Genomic DNA, 15,688 nt, shown 5'->3' on the forward strand with positions numbered 1-15,688 from the left:
AATTTCACCCACAAATGTCATCCTGCAGAAGAGAAGTGCTGCCAGCAGACCCTCATCAAAGGCATTTTAATTGCCCTTCTTCTATGGGGCTCAGGAACCAGCAAAGTGCCGTGTTCCACCCCCAAATGGCTGCAGCTCCCTGGTGGAGGAAGCCTGGAGTATCCATGAGGAGATGAAAGGCATCATCATCTGCTCCAGGGAATCCCAGAAGACCCGAGGGGTTTGGTTACCTCTGCCAACAGCAGAAAAGACTGGCCCTGCTGAGTCGGTCCCTGGGGAAAGCCCTCTGGTGGGCCCAGATGTTAGATGACCACTGCCAGCTGATGCTAAATCCTGCCCATCGGGCTTGACCATCTTGGGACCTGCCTCTGGAGCCGTGTGACCATGACCCTCACCTGGAAGGAAGCAGAGGTGACCTCCTCACCACTAGGGCTTCAAGGACACACACCTTTGATGGTCCATATAGGTCTATCTAACCCTACTTCTCATGGGTGGTTTTCAGGGCTTGACACGACAGGGGCTGCAGGTGCTGAAAGAGAAGCCTTGATGCAACACCACTCACCCATGGTCATGACATGAACCACGGCCAACCCACCGCATTGACAAGCCCAATGCCAAGGACATCTGTGGGTGTGGGGAGAGGTTGGACCCATCTCGCTGCTCCACGCTCAGCCAGCAGGTTGGCTTCACAAAGCAAGAACTCAACCCAAACCAAGGGCAAAACAAATGCATGGAAATCACTTCACAAAAGCACTTTGCAGGCAGCACTTGGCAGGCAAGCACCAAGCCCCCTCCCACACAGACCACAGGCCCTGCACCCACACTCCAGGGCAGATGTTTCCACTCAACAAACAGAAACCAGCTCCAGTTCAGATGAAACTGGAGGAAGGATGCCCCAAACAGAGCAAAGACAGCCCATACTCTATACCAAGGGGAGGGGGGAAATAATAAAAAAATGCATGTATCAAGTGCCTGTAGCTGTCAGAAAGCATTTCTGCAGCTCTGGCAAGACAGACACAACTAATTTAGCACAGCCTCGCTGAGGTATATTGAGCTGTCAGTCTGGATGATACGAATTTAATCACTTGGAGCAGATCAAAGCTCTGCAGCACTATTGGTGGGGGGTCGGACACCCAGGGATACAGCAGAGGATGGATGTGCAAGGAGAATGAGGAGCAGGAAAAGTCCATGTGACATGCAAGAGCCCCAGAGTGCTCCTGGGATGTCACCTGCCCCCAGGGAGTCTCTCTGCAGGATGGTGAGTCCCCACCTCACAGTGTGCCCAGGGGAGCTGGAGCTGAGCAGTCCCTGCCTGCCACCCAAAGCCATCAGCTGGGCTCAGGGCTGGTCCCAAGGATCAAAATGCCAGTGGAGAGGGAGGACAAGCCACCACAGCTGGAAGGAAAGTCTCCCACTGCTGCAGGAATTTAATCTGCATTTCCCTGGGATGGATTAGCCATTAATTTTTCCTGAGGTTTGCTGGGACACAACACAAGCCAGAGACAGTTTTGGACTCAGCAACAAGCAGAGAACAGTACTCCAATTGCATAGAATCATGGAATGGTTTGGGTTGAAAGGGGCCTTAAAGATCATCCAGTCCCACCCCCTGCATGGGCAGGGACACCTCCCAGCAGCCCAGGTTGCTCCAAGCCCCATCCAACCTGCCCTTCAACACTGCCAGGGATGGGGCAGCCACAGCTTCCCTGGGCAACCTGGGCCAGGGTCTCACACCCTCACAGCAAATAACTTCTTCCTAAACCTCATCTAAATCTCCCTCTTTCCACCGTTATTTCTTGACCCATCCCTCCCTGCCCTTGCCAAAAGCCCCTCCCCAGCTTTCCTGCAGCCCCTTCAGGCCCCGGAGAAGGGGGGCCCAGCGCCCACTGCTCAGTACTGCTGGATTCCATGTCTTGCAACGCCTTCATTAGTCGTTTTCTTTTTTTTCCAACTTGCAGAAGTTCAGCCCAGTCTCCAGCAGCTCCAGTTGCCACCAGAGAGGCCAACAGGCTTCCCAGTTAACCAGCAGAGCCCCCAGCTCTCCCCCTGCCCCTCGGCCGGTTACCGACGGCCATGCGAGCCCGTTACATAAACCTAATTAGCAGGGCTCCACTTCCAGCACGGCAAACGGCCGCGCTAATCCGGGATTTGTTCTCCTAGAAACTCATTTAATCACCCAGTGCCAGCCAGGCTGCTCACGTGGCTGAGGGGGAGAGCAAACCCAAACCCTCTCTGCCCCCAGCCCTGCGCTGGTACGGGTGTGCTGCCCTCCTGCAGCACAGCCACACGGCCCTGGGGACCCTCCTGCTCTCACCTGGAACCCAGCGCTGAAAGCAAATCAGTAAAATCCTGAGAGATTCAGGGAGAAAGGCCACGATGGGGCTGGAGCAGCCCTGCAGCCTGGCTCAGCACCCACCAGCTCCCACAGCTCCTCCCTGCTGTGGTGAAGAGGTCACAGCCACCTCTGATGGGACATGGCACCTCTTCCCAAACCAGGCAGCACCTCTGCTCATGGCTTGCTAGGCCATGAAAGCAACCTCCTCGGCACCACAGCACCCCTCAGCCGTGGAAGCATCCTTCCAAAGGCCTTCCAAGCAACTTTAAAAACTTGTGGTGTATGAAAAGGAAGTTAAAGCGGTACCAACAGAAGCAACTCTTATTTAAATTAATCTTAATTAGGTATCTCCAGGATTACCCAACATCAACAGCAGGCTTCCCCAAGCACTAGAGGACACCACCAGCATATGGTGATTGTCTCACTATCACTCCTTGAGCTCATTGCTCTCTAAATATCATGAGACAGGTTTAAAAAAAAATCCTGAGCTGAACATAGAAAAAGTGTTCTTCACCTTCCTTTTAATTTGCTTTCTGGCTTTTGAAACTTCAGGGCTATGTTTTCAAACTTGAATTTACAAAGAAAAGAGTTTAAAAGTTATTTAATAAAAAAAAAAAAAAGTGAAATTACAGTGCACTTGCTCCACGGCAAGATCTCAAATTTTAAGACTCCTTTTGACACTGGAGGGGAAACCTGCTGTCAGAGGCATCGAGGAGAGCCCCATAGACACAGCTCTGGCACCACAGGTAACATGGTGTAGAAACAGGCTTTAAGTGGAAAAAAATGAAGAGCTGGGCAGAGATGGGTGGTCTCACTAATGGCAGAGGAACATAGAGACCACCCAGTGCTGCCTCCACTTTGCTCCTCAGCCTGCAGCATCCAGCACAGCAGGAACACAGGCAGCTCCAGCCTGGGGCAAACCCCTCCACAGCAGATCCAGATTGTCCCAGCGTCCATCCCAAGCTCTGGGCCAGGGTTGCACTAGAAGAAAGTCCCAGCACAGCCAAGGAGCCAGCCCAGCTTCTCATATGCAGCCCAGCTCCTCGTATCCAGCCCAGCCCAAGAAAGGGGAGCAGGGCCAGGCTGGGGGGGCCCCAGCTACGTGATGGGTTTCACCAGGCACCAGCTCAGTATTTCACTGTTTACACTCTTTTCTCTAGCCAAGAGTAAACGTTTTTTTCCCCTCCACTGTGGAAAGGTGAAGCAAGGACATCTGCAGCCAAGCAGCATCCAGACTTGGAGAGCTCTGGCAGCAGCGTTTGGTTCTACAGCAATTTTAATTTATAGCTGCACTCATGGTAACCTTGGAGAATGCAGAAATTGGACTCCTAATCCCTAAAATTAAAGAGTATCCAGAAATCATAATTCGGGAGTTTTCTTCCTTCTGAGCTTTCTACTAGAGGACTTTGTTTCTGGCTTAAGAAAGTTGGCTTTCACAGACAGCCTTAAGTAAGTATTAAATCCAACCCTGACATGTGGCTCATCATCCCAGAGGATCCCAAAGCCCTCTGCAAGGGAAACTCCACCTCCTGGGCAGACCTCGTGGAGTTCAGAGCCCCTGGGATTTAAAACCTGACTTGCCTGTTCTCTTAGAAGCAGTGACAGCTCTGTAAGCCTCTCCAGCTGCCCAGGCAGGAAGCTCTCCAGCACCAAGGTGTTTAAAACAGAGCCACAGGCCCCTGTACCAGCACTGCAAGGCAGAGGGGAGGATGCAGGGCCATCGTGCCACCAGCCCTCCACTTTGCCCCAGGCAAGTCACACCAGCCCGTGGCACAAACAAGCAATAAACCAGCCCCACGCGGGCAGGTCTGGTGGGTGGCAGCTGCAGCTCAGCACCACTGGGCTCCCAGCTGTGCTCCAGACAGGGCAGCTCCCTTTCATCCCCACGTTTGCTTAAACCCTTGCGAAGACTTGAGAATGGCAATAAAAACCAGGACAGGCTTTTGGGCTGATAGGGTCTTTGGGAATTTTTTTCCTCCCCAGGAGTCACCCGTTGGGCACAGGAAGGGATGCTGGGCTCTGCTGGAACACACGCCGCTTTCCTTTCTCCATCCCAAGGGATTAAGGATGGCTCTGAGGAGAGCATGCTCAGCTGCAAGAGCCCCATCACATTTCTCAAAGGAAGAACCTGGCCCAGGTTTCAGCACATGGTCCCTGCAGGGCACTGGGCAGGTGGGAGAGGGAGAGCCCAGCCCGTGCACGGGCTGTGGGACCATTTCACATGTGTGAGGGAACCACCAACTTTCCTCACACAGCAGAGATCTGGCTGGGAGAGACCAGCCTCCACCACATGTCCAACAGAGGTGGCAGCTTCCAGCTCAGCTGCTCCGAGCCCAGCACACAGCCACAGGACATGCAGCAGAGCCCAGGACCCCTGACCTTACCCATGAGGAGCATTTGGTCTCTGCTTCCTCCATCCAGAGTCAACCACTGTATCCTACTCCCAGCCCACTACAGGCAGGGGGACAGGGGGGACACCAGCACTTTGTCAGCTCTCCTCTCCCAGCCCTGGGTGAGCACCTACCAACAGCCTCAAGCTCCAGGAAAAATACTATTTTGAAACAGCAGCTCAGAACAAGGAAGCAAGAAGTGTATATAAAGTGGGAAAATAAGTGGAACCTCCTTTCACGGCCAGACCTTTCCTTTGCCAGGAGTTCCAGAAGACACAGCAACGTTGGTATTTAACTTATCAGGCCATAGTAGCAGCATATCCAAAGGGCAGAGGTTGCTCCAGACAGGTCCCTTTCAAGCACCGGCCGCAGGTGCAGGCTGTGCCCCACGGGGAGGGCTCTGCCACCACTGCCACCTGTCACGTGTCACCCCACGGCCGGGGGACTTGCCCTGTCTGGGCATGAGCTGCCCGTGTCCTTGGTCTGCAGAGAGCAAACACGCTGTTATCTCCCCTTGGCAAACAACTGGGCCATTAAGTGACGGGACTCAGACAATATTTAATTACCGTGATCGTGGGAAGGGGGCAGCGAAGGGGAGGCAGAAACTGCAGGGGAAATTCCACAACCGGAGATGAAACGGAGCTGCAAACCAGCGCTGACAGGTTAACAGACAGGTAATATCCCAGGGTGTTTGCTTAACCAGGCGAGCTCCCTGCAGCCCGGAGGAAGGGTGCACGCTGGATCCCAAGCACCAGAAGGAGAACACACCAAAACCAGCCCAGGAGAGATGGACTTTTCTCCTCCACCAGGCAAGGAGCTGCATGGGGCCAGGACCCATGTCCTGGGAGGTGGGAGCTGGGTCCATTTCTACATCAACTTGATGGGCTCAGAGACCTTTAGTGCTAGACTCCCATCCCAGGGGGGCCAACCCAGAAGACCTTCTTTGGATGTGCCCTTTGAGGCATGTGTTGACACCCTCAAACCTCTCCCAGCAGCTCGTCCATCCCCAGTTCCTGGGGAAGAGCAGAATGTGGAGAGGGCACAGCACCAAGCGTAAGGGCTGCAGAGCCTCCCTGCTCTTCAGTTGTCCCATCTGGCCTCACTGGGTCTCCCAAGGAGTCTGGGAACCCTGGAGCAGCAGGTGAGGTCCACAGGCTGCTGAGCACCCTCTGAACCACATTCAGCAGCAGGAGCTAACAAGTGATTACCAGAGGTTATAAGGCTGCACCAGACAGACAGGAATGTGTTATGAAGGGCAATGATCACATCAGCAAAAGGTGTTAAAGAGCCCGACAGGTTGTTTATAACCCTCCATGAACAACCGATTAACCATTAATCCTCTGTTAGCACTGCTCTTTATGAGTGAGGTCTCCCTGCAGCAGGGGAGCCCACCAGCTCTGCAGAGCAGAGGCACTTGGGCAAGAAACCCAGGAGCACACAGAAACCCAACCAGAAGCCCCTCATTGGGGCTGCCCTCTCCCACTGCCCAGGATGTGTTGTTTTGAGGTCAGGCCACAGGTAACCAGGGAGAGTTAAGAAAAAAATAAAATAAAAATCAACAAACTCTGGTGTTTGTCACGTAGATCCCACTCAGGGCTGGAGAGGAGCAATGTCCAAGGGAGAAACCAACAGCAGGGTCCTGCTCTAAAGGGGTTTCCTGGTGGAATCCCATTTCAGATGCCCATGTTCCTGACCTTGAGCTTACCAGCATCAGCACCCATGAACTGCACAGTGGAGGTCACCCAGCTCCCTCCCAGCAGCTGGTCCTGCCCTTAGGATGGTGTGGAGACCTACACAGCCTCTCTGCACCAGCACTGTAACAGGGATGCTCTCTACAGGCCTCAATGCTTTTTAAGAAGATTAAGGAGTCTCTTGTTAGATGTGTTACCAGAACAGCTCCTCTGCCCTCAATCAGGGCTGCAGGGAAGCAGCCCAGAGCTGAGCTCCCTTCTCCAAACAGGGATAGGGTTGAGCAAGCTGCTGGGCAGGATTGCAGCTGGAGAGCATGGCAAGGGCTTCCCATGGAGGGTGAGCAGCCACCCCCCAGACACTGCTCCCCGTTGTCTTGCAAACACACCTCCCAAAGCCAGCCAAAGCCTCTTGGAACAAGTTTCAGGAGTTGGAAAAAGCAAGTTTTATAAGCATCTGGATAAGTCCTGGCCAAGAAGAGAAGGTCAGCTCAGAGCTCACTCTACCTGTACTGACATCACAGCATCCCTCTTCCAAGGGCTGGAAGGGATGCCAAAAACATCAAAACAAACTGCAGCCCTGACGCAGGCAGCATCACCCAGCACTGGAGCAGGAGCTGCCCCAGCAGGAACACACAATGAGGCTGCTCAGCACTGGCAGCCCTGCTCCCTCACCCTCCTGCCTGCAGGTTACTCTACCCCTCTGGGTTTTTCACTGTGCAAGTTGGAGTTATTTGTCAGATATCCAGCTTCACTGCTGCCAACAACAGCTGCTTCCTCTCACCCAGGCCCAGCAAGAGAATACAAGAGAAGGCCAAACCCTCTCACTGCAGAAAAGACAAGCTGGACCATTCCCATCCAACAATATCCCCAAGGCAAAGCACTTCCCAGGCCCCAAGGGAGCTGCCTGTGCCAAGGGTGCCTGGTTCCATGGCCAGCTATTCCCATATCCCAGCTGGAAAAGCAGCCCATGCTAACAACTGCTTTCAGGTTTGCTTTATGATAAAGTTGCATACACAGCTCTGGTGCCTTGATTCAGTGGGGCAGTCCAAACACAAACCAGCTGCAAAATACAGCACACAACAGTCCTGAAGGGAAGAAGTGGCATTTTCACATGGAAAAAGTGCAAAGGGATATGAAAATAACACCTACAAGAAGCAGGCCTTTCATGAGAAGGATCAAGCAGAAGTACAACAGCTACAACACAACAAGGAGCAAGGGGAGATGCCACTCAAAGTTCCTCCAAACACAAAGAGCATCAGAGCTGCTCCCTTGGTCTCCACACATTGCACAGGTGGCTCTGAGCTGAGCCCTCTCACCAGCCAGGGGAACCTGCTCCCCACTCAGGGAAATGCATTTGCCTGAATTTTGTTTTCAAATATTTGCTTATCACCCCTGTTGTGCGGCATCTCCTGCCCAAACTCTCCCACCCTGTCCCAGCTGAGTGACAGGGTAAACATCAGGAAAGAAGAAATAAATTGAAACCTTGACATGTGAAAGTCAAGGAGGAAAGAATTGTACTCTGAAAATGTCTTAATGGATTCACAATCATTGTGGTGCCTTCTTGCTTCTGCTGCTGAAGAGCTTGGATGTGCTGGCCCCTCACAGACCTGAGCTCGATATCCTGCTCCAGCCACAAACTTTACACATGGGCTCTTGAGTAACTTAAGTGACTTGCAAGTCCCAGTCTTCTTAACTAGGAGGCTTTAGAAAATCCCAGCCCTAATCCTTCTGCGCTGTACTAGCTGCCTTTCCCTTTCCCCCTCTGAAAGGGGATAATATCTTCCTGCCCCAGAGGAATATCCCCAATGCCAGTGGAGCTGCTCAGACACTGCTGTGATAAGAGCCTTGGAACAAGCTGAGCAGAGAGCTCAGTGAGGAACTGCTCCCCAAATGCAGCTTTTCCCCACATCCCTTTGGATAAGTTACTTCATCTTCCAGAGCCTCAGTTTCCCCTCTTGGAAAAAAAATATAATAATGAAATGGAAACAAAGGCTGCTTCACCTGCCTGCCCGGAGGGGTGACCAGCCCCAGTCCCTCTGTGCTTCACAACATGCTCGGAAACCATGGCAGGGAAAGCGTGAGAAAAGCCCAAGACACCCTGGTTGTTTTTAGGATGAAGAAATTCAGGCTGAGTCACAGAGTCAAGGCTGTGTGTTCCCAGAGGCAGGCAGAGTGCACCAGACACTCAACAAACTGGTTTGCAGAGAATGGGTTTCAGTGCTTGGCCCAGAATGGACTGAACAAGGGTTCACAGCTACGGTCCTCAAGGTCCCCTCGGCCCAGCCTCAGCCCCAGAAGGGCTGGAGGGAGGTTCTGGGGCATCACTCACAGGGGAGGGGGGATGCTCAGGGAATCCCACACCCATCACAGTTTCACAGACGAGCATTTCCAACGACAGACACACGAGTTTTTATCACACAGGTGCCTCCTGCAAAAGGAGGCTGTGAAAGCTTGACTCGCCCCTGCAGAGAGCGTTGCCCAGGGGGAAGGCAGTTTTCCTTGCCCTTTAAATCACTCTCCTCCCTCCCCCTGCCCACACCCACTCATTCAGTGATATTTATTATCGCTGCCGATTTCCTAATCTCCTGCACATGATGCAAGACCAGAACTCAGAACAACGTTACACATTAAAACCCAAGAACCAAACAGAGATGTGGGAAAGCTCTTCTCTGCACAGCAAAGTAACTCGGAAAAGCAGGATGAGGGCAGCAGCCTGTGTGCCTGGGCAGGAGCAGGGGCAGCGGGCACAGCCCCAGGCTGCTGCCGAGGGAAGGATGTCAGAGGTAAAAAACCCAAGTTGCTTTTCCCCGATTTCCCCAGGGAATGTCTCAGTGAGTCACTGTCCCATGACAGAGCGGGCAGCCATGCAGGACTCCCCGCTGGGGACCTCCAAGGGCAGCTGGAGCTTTCTGTCCCTTCACAGAAAGGATTTTTACTGGTGACAAAGTGAAGAGGATGCTGGGGCAGACAGAGGACGTGGCCATGTATGGAGTGGGAGCAGCTCTGCAGCAAACCCCCCTCTCAGTCACACCGAGGCAACTGCACCCTCAGCATTTTATAGCATTTACTAATTTATGTCCCAATGCCAACCTGCCCCTTCCTCCCAGGAAAGGTGAATCCCCCTGTAGCTGGTCCAGCCAAAGCTGCTTCCCAAGAGCAGAGAAAAGCCTGAAAGCAAAGAAAAGGAGCTGCGGGTCAATAAAAGCCTTTAGAGCCTTGATGCAGTTCCCAAAAAATGCAGTGAAGGTTCAAAAGGAAAAGCAAGTGTTGGAGTTTGGGGGGCAAAAGACACCACCACAAAGCCTGGAAGAAGCCAAGTATGGCAGATGAAGGAAAACAAAGCAGGAAGGATGGGGGAGGAAGGGGGCAAGCAGGCCAGGCAAAGAGGGCAAGTGATGGAAAAAAAGGGGGTAAGGTCTGCTTGAAGCAAGATCTACAGCCTGTTCCTGAAACTTCCCACTTGTGCGCCAGGCACTCCCGAATACTAATCAGAACTGAAAAAATATCAAACAATTAGGAAGGAAAGTCTCTTGGCAGGGTTTCTCCTGGAGACGTCGGGCTGGTTTTGTTTATGAGCTAGAGGAAGTGGTAACCGCTCCTGTTTGTTCTTCTGAAGAGAAGAGAAAGCCCCAGTGTTTTAATTTCTCTGCTGAAAACCCTAGAGATTTTGCCTTAGATGGATCAGAATGGCTGATCTAGATTCACCCTCAGCCTTTTGTTACAAGAAAATATTTTAGTCATTTTCTCCCTCCCCTTCTGCGTGGGGAAAGAAAGGGGCAGTGGACACAAAGCAGGCATTTTTGTTCTCAGAAAATATCAATGAAAAGAGCATTCCAGAGGCCAAGGGTGCAGCACAGCTCCTAGGGCACAGGAGATGTCCTTGCAGAGCAGCTGGGCAGATGCACCCCCAAAAAGGGCAAGCATATATACTCAAAACCTCCACTGCATTATGAAGGCACACGAGGCATCCCACAGGAAGCCTAGGTACAAGTTTTTAAACAATTTTGTTGCCTTGCAGCCAGTACACATAAGGCTGGGAGAGAGTCAGGAGCAGCAGGAGGCCCCGGGCACCCACACTCACACCCTTTTGAAGGCAGAACTTGCAGCTCAACCAATGCAAAGTCCCTGTATAAACAGCTTGTTTAGTTTTAGTGCAAGTCATGTCAGGAGGGCTTGAACCAGCACCTGGGCAAACTTCACCAGGTTCACCGTGGTTTACAACTGAGTGGAAGGCACCAGGAGAGCTCAGGAGTGCTGTGCAGCAGGGAGATGCATTTGCAGGGACGGGTCTTGGTGTGAGAGAAAGACACAGATCCCAGGATGGACCCATAGCTCAGCCTCACACAGCACCCCCGAGGCAGAGGGGTGTGGAGGAGTCCAGAAAAGCATGAGAACAAAGCTCCTGAGCCTGTCCCCAAGGCATCGGCCTTTAAAGCGTTTCTGCTGGGCCAGCAGCTCCCCAGGGAAAGCCACAGGACATCCTCCAGCATAGGAGGACAGAGCAACTGGCAAACTGTCACACTCGTGGCAGAAAAACTTCCCAAAAGCTCCGGGCTTTTAGGTGCAGAACCAAAATGCATTCACCATGGAAACCCAGCTCCAGGGCTGGTGGCGCTGGTGGAATTTGCAATTGGCTCCAGCTATGGAGGAGACAGCCTGGACAGGGGAACTTTTCAACCTGAATGGTGCCAGCCAAGTAGTCTGAAACTGCTCTGGAAGTGCTTTTGAAGGCAGCCAAACATGCTGGTTTCTCCAGCAATAATTCACCCGCTTCCAGGCACAGTGATGTGGAAGCAGAGCCAGACAGAGCTCCCGGCCCCTGTTTTCCCCAGGGAGACAGAGAAGGGAGGAGAAGGACAATGAGAAAGGGAGAGGCAGAGCAGGAGGTTTCCAAGACCTTTTCTTTGGGGGGAAGGCAGCAGCTTGAACCATCCCCACTGAAGAGCTCCAGGAATGCTGTGTAGGTGGCCTGCTCAGAGCCTGCTGGGAACAGGCAGGGACAGCAGAGGCCCCTGCATCACACCCCTCAGGCCATCACCCCATCAGCTCTCCCAGTGTCTTCCAGCCCCTACTTCTGAGGCAATGCCCCAGGTATGGCTCAGAGTGACCATGAGAGGTGTCCTCAGGACTAGCCCTGCCCTCGGCACCCAGATTTCCAGGTCAGGCTCACGGATCTGCAAGTCTTTAGATACAACTTAACAGCTTCCCTAAGTGTCAAAGACTTCTGGCTAAAAACAGATTCATAGATGGCATGTTTATAGCCCCAGTTCTACTCCTTCCCCAGCCTCATATCCCTTATTGACACCCTGGTCTCCTGCTTGCTTTTGGGTATGTACCTCAAGAAGCCTCCCAGGAACTGCTGGTAGCCCCAAAAGCTTGAAAAAACCGGGGCATGAAGAGACATTCCTGCAGTGGCCCATTTGGATGCCCACCATCTGAGAGGATGCCCCCCTGAGGGTCTCAAAGCACCACTGAATGCCCTCAGCAGCAGGTCAACCACCTACCAAGCCCACCCTGGGAGCTACCACACTCTGTCCTCCACTCCAGCCAGCGCAGAGCTCGCCCTAATCCAGAATTACCTCCTCCTGCCCTCAAAAAAAAGCCATTCTCCATCTCTCTGCAGCCACATCCAAAGGGAACCCAGACCCGAGAGGCACGCCTTGGCCAGCCCCCCCTTGGCAGGGCGCGCAGCGGGCGCTCCCAGGCTGCGCTCAGGCCGGGCAGCGCTGCGGGGAGCAGGAGGCACAGGAGAACATCGCATCCCCGGCTTCGCACGGCTGCAGCCTGCGCTTAACCCCCCCAGCAACGCCCACTCCCACCCGTTTCCCCCTCCAGGAGGGGTCGGGACCCCCCTCCCCCGCAGACCAGACCGCGCAAAATGCGCGGGCGGGAGGGAAGGGGCAGGGGGGGCGGGAGGGAAGGGGCAGGGGGGGCGGGAGGGAAGGGGCAGGGGGGGCGGGAGGGAAGGGGCAGGGAGGGAGGGAGGGAAGGGGCAGGGAGGGAGGGAGGGAAGGGGCAGGGAGGGAGGGAGGGAAGGGGCAGGGAGGAAGGGAAGGGGCAGGGCGGGAGGGAAGGGGCAGGGAGGAAGGGAAGGGGCAGGGGGGGCGGGAGGGAAGGGGCGGGCGGTGGAAGCGGCAGCCGCGGAGCTGCGCTGCCATCCAGCGGCCGCGGACACGCCGGGAAGCCACCGTCCTCCCCCCCCGACTGCTTCCATTGCTGGCACCGGATTTATTTCCACACACCAACCCCCCCACACACTCCCCTTAAATCCCACCGAATTGTCTGGTTTCTGGGTGGAGCGGCCCTGCCCAACCCCCGCTCTCCGGGGCTTTCTCGGCACGTTTTCCTACCCAGAAAGGGACGGAGGGGAACAGGGGCAGCAAGTGGCACTGGCCGTGGGGATGAGCTGGGACACAGCAGCAGGAGGTTTGGGTTGATTTCCCTTCCTGGAAATGTTCAAGGCCAAGTTGGAAGGGGTTTAGGGCTCGCGAGGGGTGCCCCTGCCCACGGCGGGGGTTGGAATGAGATGATCTTTAAGGTCCTTTCCAACCCAAACCATTCTGCAATTCTCTTCCTTTCCTAATCATTCCCCAGCTTCCAGTTCGCCTCCAACTCGCCACCTAGAACAGCCTAAGGAGAGTCCAAGAAGCTTCAGGCCCTCGGCGTAATCTGTAGGTGGGATTAGCTCCAGAACCCGGGGAGCAGCCTGGCCATGGGGGGCTCCTCGTGAGCAGCCACAACAAGGGCAGCCTCGCGCTGCCCCCAGCGCAGACACACGCAGGGCGGGCTGAGAAGCAAGAGGGGAAGGACCACAACTTGGAGCCGTTTCCCCGGAGACGGGGACAGAACCGGGGGTCTCCCAGACGTGCCCCCCCCCCGAGGTCTCGGCAGCGCGGTCCCCAGGCGGGGGAGGCCCCTGCCCCGCTCCGCGCTGCCGGCAGGTGTCAGCGCGCACCCACCCAGCCCGGCCCAGCCTCCCGGCCCGGGACGGGGGGGAAAGCGCCGGGCACAGGTAGAGATGGAAGCAGGGAGAGGGGCTGAGAAGGAGCCCGAAGCTTTTTGGCAGTTTAGGGGTGGGTTTCCCTGTGCCAAAGCCTCAGCCGGTGCCCAGCGGCTCCCCTGGAGCACCCGCCAGGGCAGGAACGGGAGCCCGCAGCGCAGCCTGCCCGGGCTGCCCGGGGGAATCGCTCTCCTCTGAGCAACGGAGGGCGAGCAAGCGGCTCCGGCAAGGAACACTTCACAGGCCAGAGTGCATGACAAGGGATTGCTATTTAAGATCATGTTGAACACCTTTTGCTGCCTGCAGCTAGAGGCAAGGACCTCTGCAGCTAGATAGGAATTCATCCTTCCTGCAGGATCCAGGAAGAATCCTAGAGTCATTTTAATTGGAAAAGACCTTTAGGATTATCAAATCCAAGAAGCGTGGACCAGAACAGGGTTGTCTCAGCCACCCAAGTCTGCCTTGCCACCATGAGGAGCCTCTTGGGAGAGCTGACCAGGGACCCAGGCTCCCAGCAAGGTCCCCAGCACAAACAGGGTTCAGTGCATCCCTTACTGCACACACAGAGAACAGCCAAGCAGCCAGCAAAGCCATCCCTTTGAAGCTGAAGATGCAAAAAGTAAAACCAAACCCCAAGTACCAGCCTGGCCACTTATCACAGGAGCTGGAGCAGAGCCAGGCAGGTCTCAGCCACGTTATGCTACTTCAGGGTGGAAAGTCTCTGCCTTGCCTTAGCCTGAGGTGCTCAGCACTCACAAAACTGCTGAACTACCAGCAAGAGGATGTGCATGAACTCATTCCTTCTCCCTGCATTTTGAAGGACAGGACACCAGGAGACTCACTTTGCAAAGGGATGAAGTCAAGTACTTGGTATATGCACATGCTCAATGGAAAACCACAATCCCAAAGGTCTGGGAAGAGTCTGAGCTGCAGCAACACGAGTCAGACACTGACAAGGGAGGGAAATTAAAACATCCCAGCTCTGTACAGACAGTCACAAGTCTGTGGTGCAGAAAAACAGAACTCAAGCAAGTTTCAGCCAATTGGCTCTTCAGGTTCACATCTCATCTCTGTCCATCCTGAAGAGCACCCAGCTGGCAAAGCTGTCCCTCTGGGGAGGGCACACACAACATCCTGCTGGATCTACGTCCAGTCAAAGGGATGAACAGCAGCTGTAAAACTCCTCTGTTGCCCTGTAACCATCCTGGCACAGCCCACTGCTCAGCAGCTGCAGAACATGTCCACAGCCATAATGCTCCCAGACAGACACAAGCATAGACCTCAAATTCCTGCCAGCCTGCCTCAGGCTTCTTGGACTGACTGATCACCAGCAAACCAGAACAGATGGGCTCTTACTCAAAACAGAAATGTAATTTTAAAATAAATAAATAAATAAATAAATCAAGTTTTCCCCTGTAGCCATTTTCCCTTTGCTCATCTTATTTCTCAGCCTTGTTCTCCCAGAGGAGACAAAGTTCACTACCAAGAAATCCACACTTGAGGAAGCAGCCTGGGCAGGGGGAACCACAGCACCTTCCCAAGTCTAAGGCTCAGTTCTGCTCTGTGCCCCAAAACCAGCTGGATCCACCCCAGTTTGGAGTAAAGGGCCCCAGAGCCTGTGCAGGGAACAGGGGCTGAAGGGGAATGTCCTGACCAAAACACACAGGGACCAACAAAACCAGGTGTCCAGTGCCAGAGGAAAACCAAGACAGGATCATTGCATTTGCCTCTGAACAAGAGACAACACCCAGGGCTGGGGAGGGCAAACCCCACCTTCCCAGCACAGGAGTCACCACCTCAATTTCCCCTCCGGGCAGAAAATCCCACATTTAATCCTCAGCTGCTCCTATAAAGCCCCTTGGGCCCATCTCCCAGCATCATGTCCCAAGATATCAACACTGACACAAGTCCTCTCCAAATCCAAAGCCTTGGCATTGTTTTCCAGCAGCTCCCTGCCTTCCCCAGCAACGTAGATTTTCTGTTTCAAGGAGGCTTCCAGTGCACTGCCCTCTGAAGGGATCCTGGCTGCTTTCAGCTCATCCCCTGCATCCACCCAGGCACCAGGAGCCCCACGGTACCCTCCAGACAAGCCACCCATTGTTCCCAGTAAGCCTAACAAGCAGCAGCCCCCTCCCCTCCTCCCCCTGACCTCCCCCCCCACCAGCCACCACCAACACACTTTGAAGTGCAGAAAGCCAGCAGGGTTCCCCCTCACCAGGGCAAGAAAGAAAAACCTGCTCAGGGGCTGCTTCGCTTTAGCTCCTTTGTCCACTAC

General features: G+C 54.3%; 1 long non-coding RNA gene across 1 annotated transcript in view; it reads right to left on the reverse strand.

The window, feature by feature from the left end:
* LOC127391924 (uncharacterized) overlaps positions 1 to 15,688 on the reverse strand; it is a 47,429-nt gene that overhangs the window by 24,365 nt on the left and 7,376 nt on the right. The gene's annotated exons all lie outside the window — the stretch shown is intronic.

The sequence above is a fragment of the Apus apus genome, chromosome 17, assembly GCF_020740795.1.
Source record: "Apus apus isolate bApuApu2 chromosome 17, bApuApu2.pri.cur, whole genome shotgun sequence".
In the NCBI taxonomy this organism is placed as follows: domain Eukaryota; kingdom Metazoa; phylum Chordata; class Aves; order Apodiformes; family Apodidae; genus Apus; species Apus apus.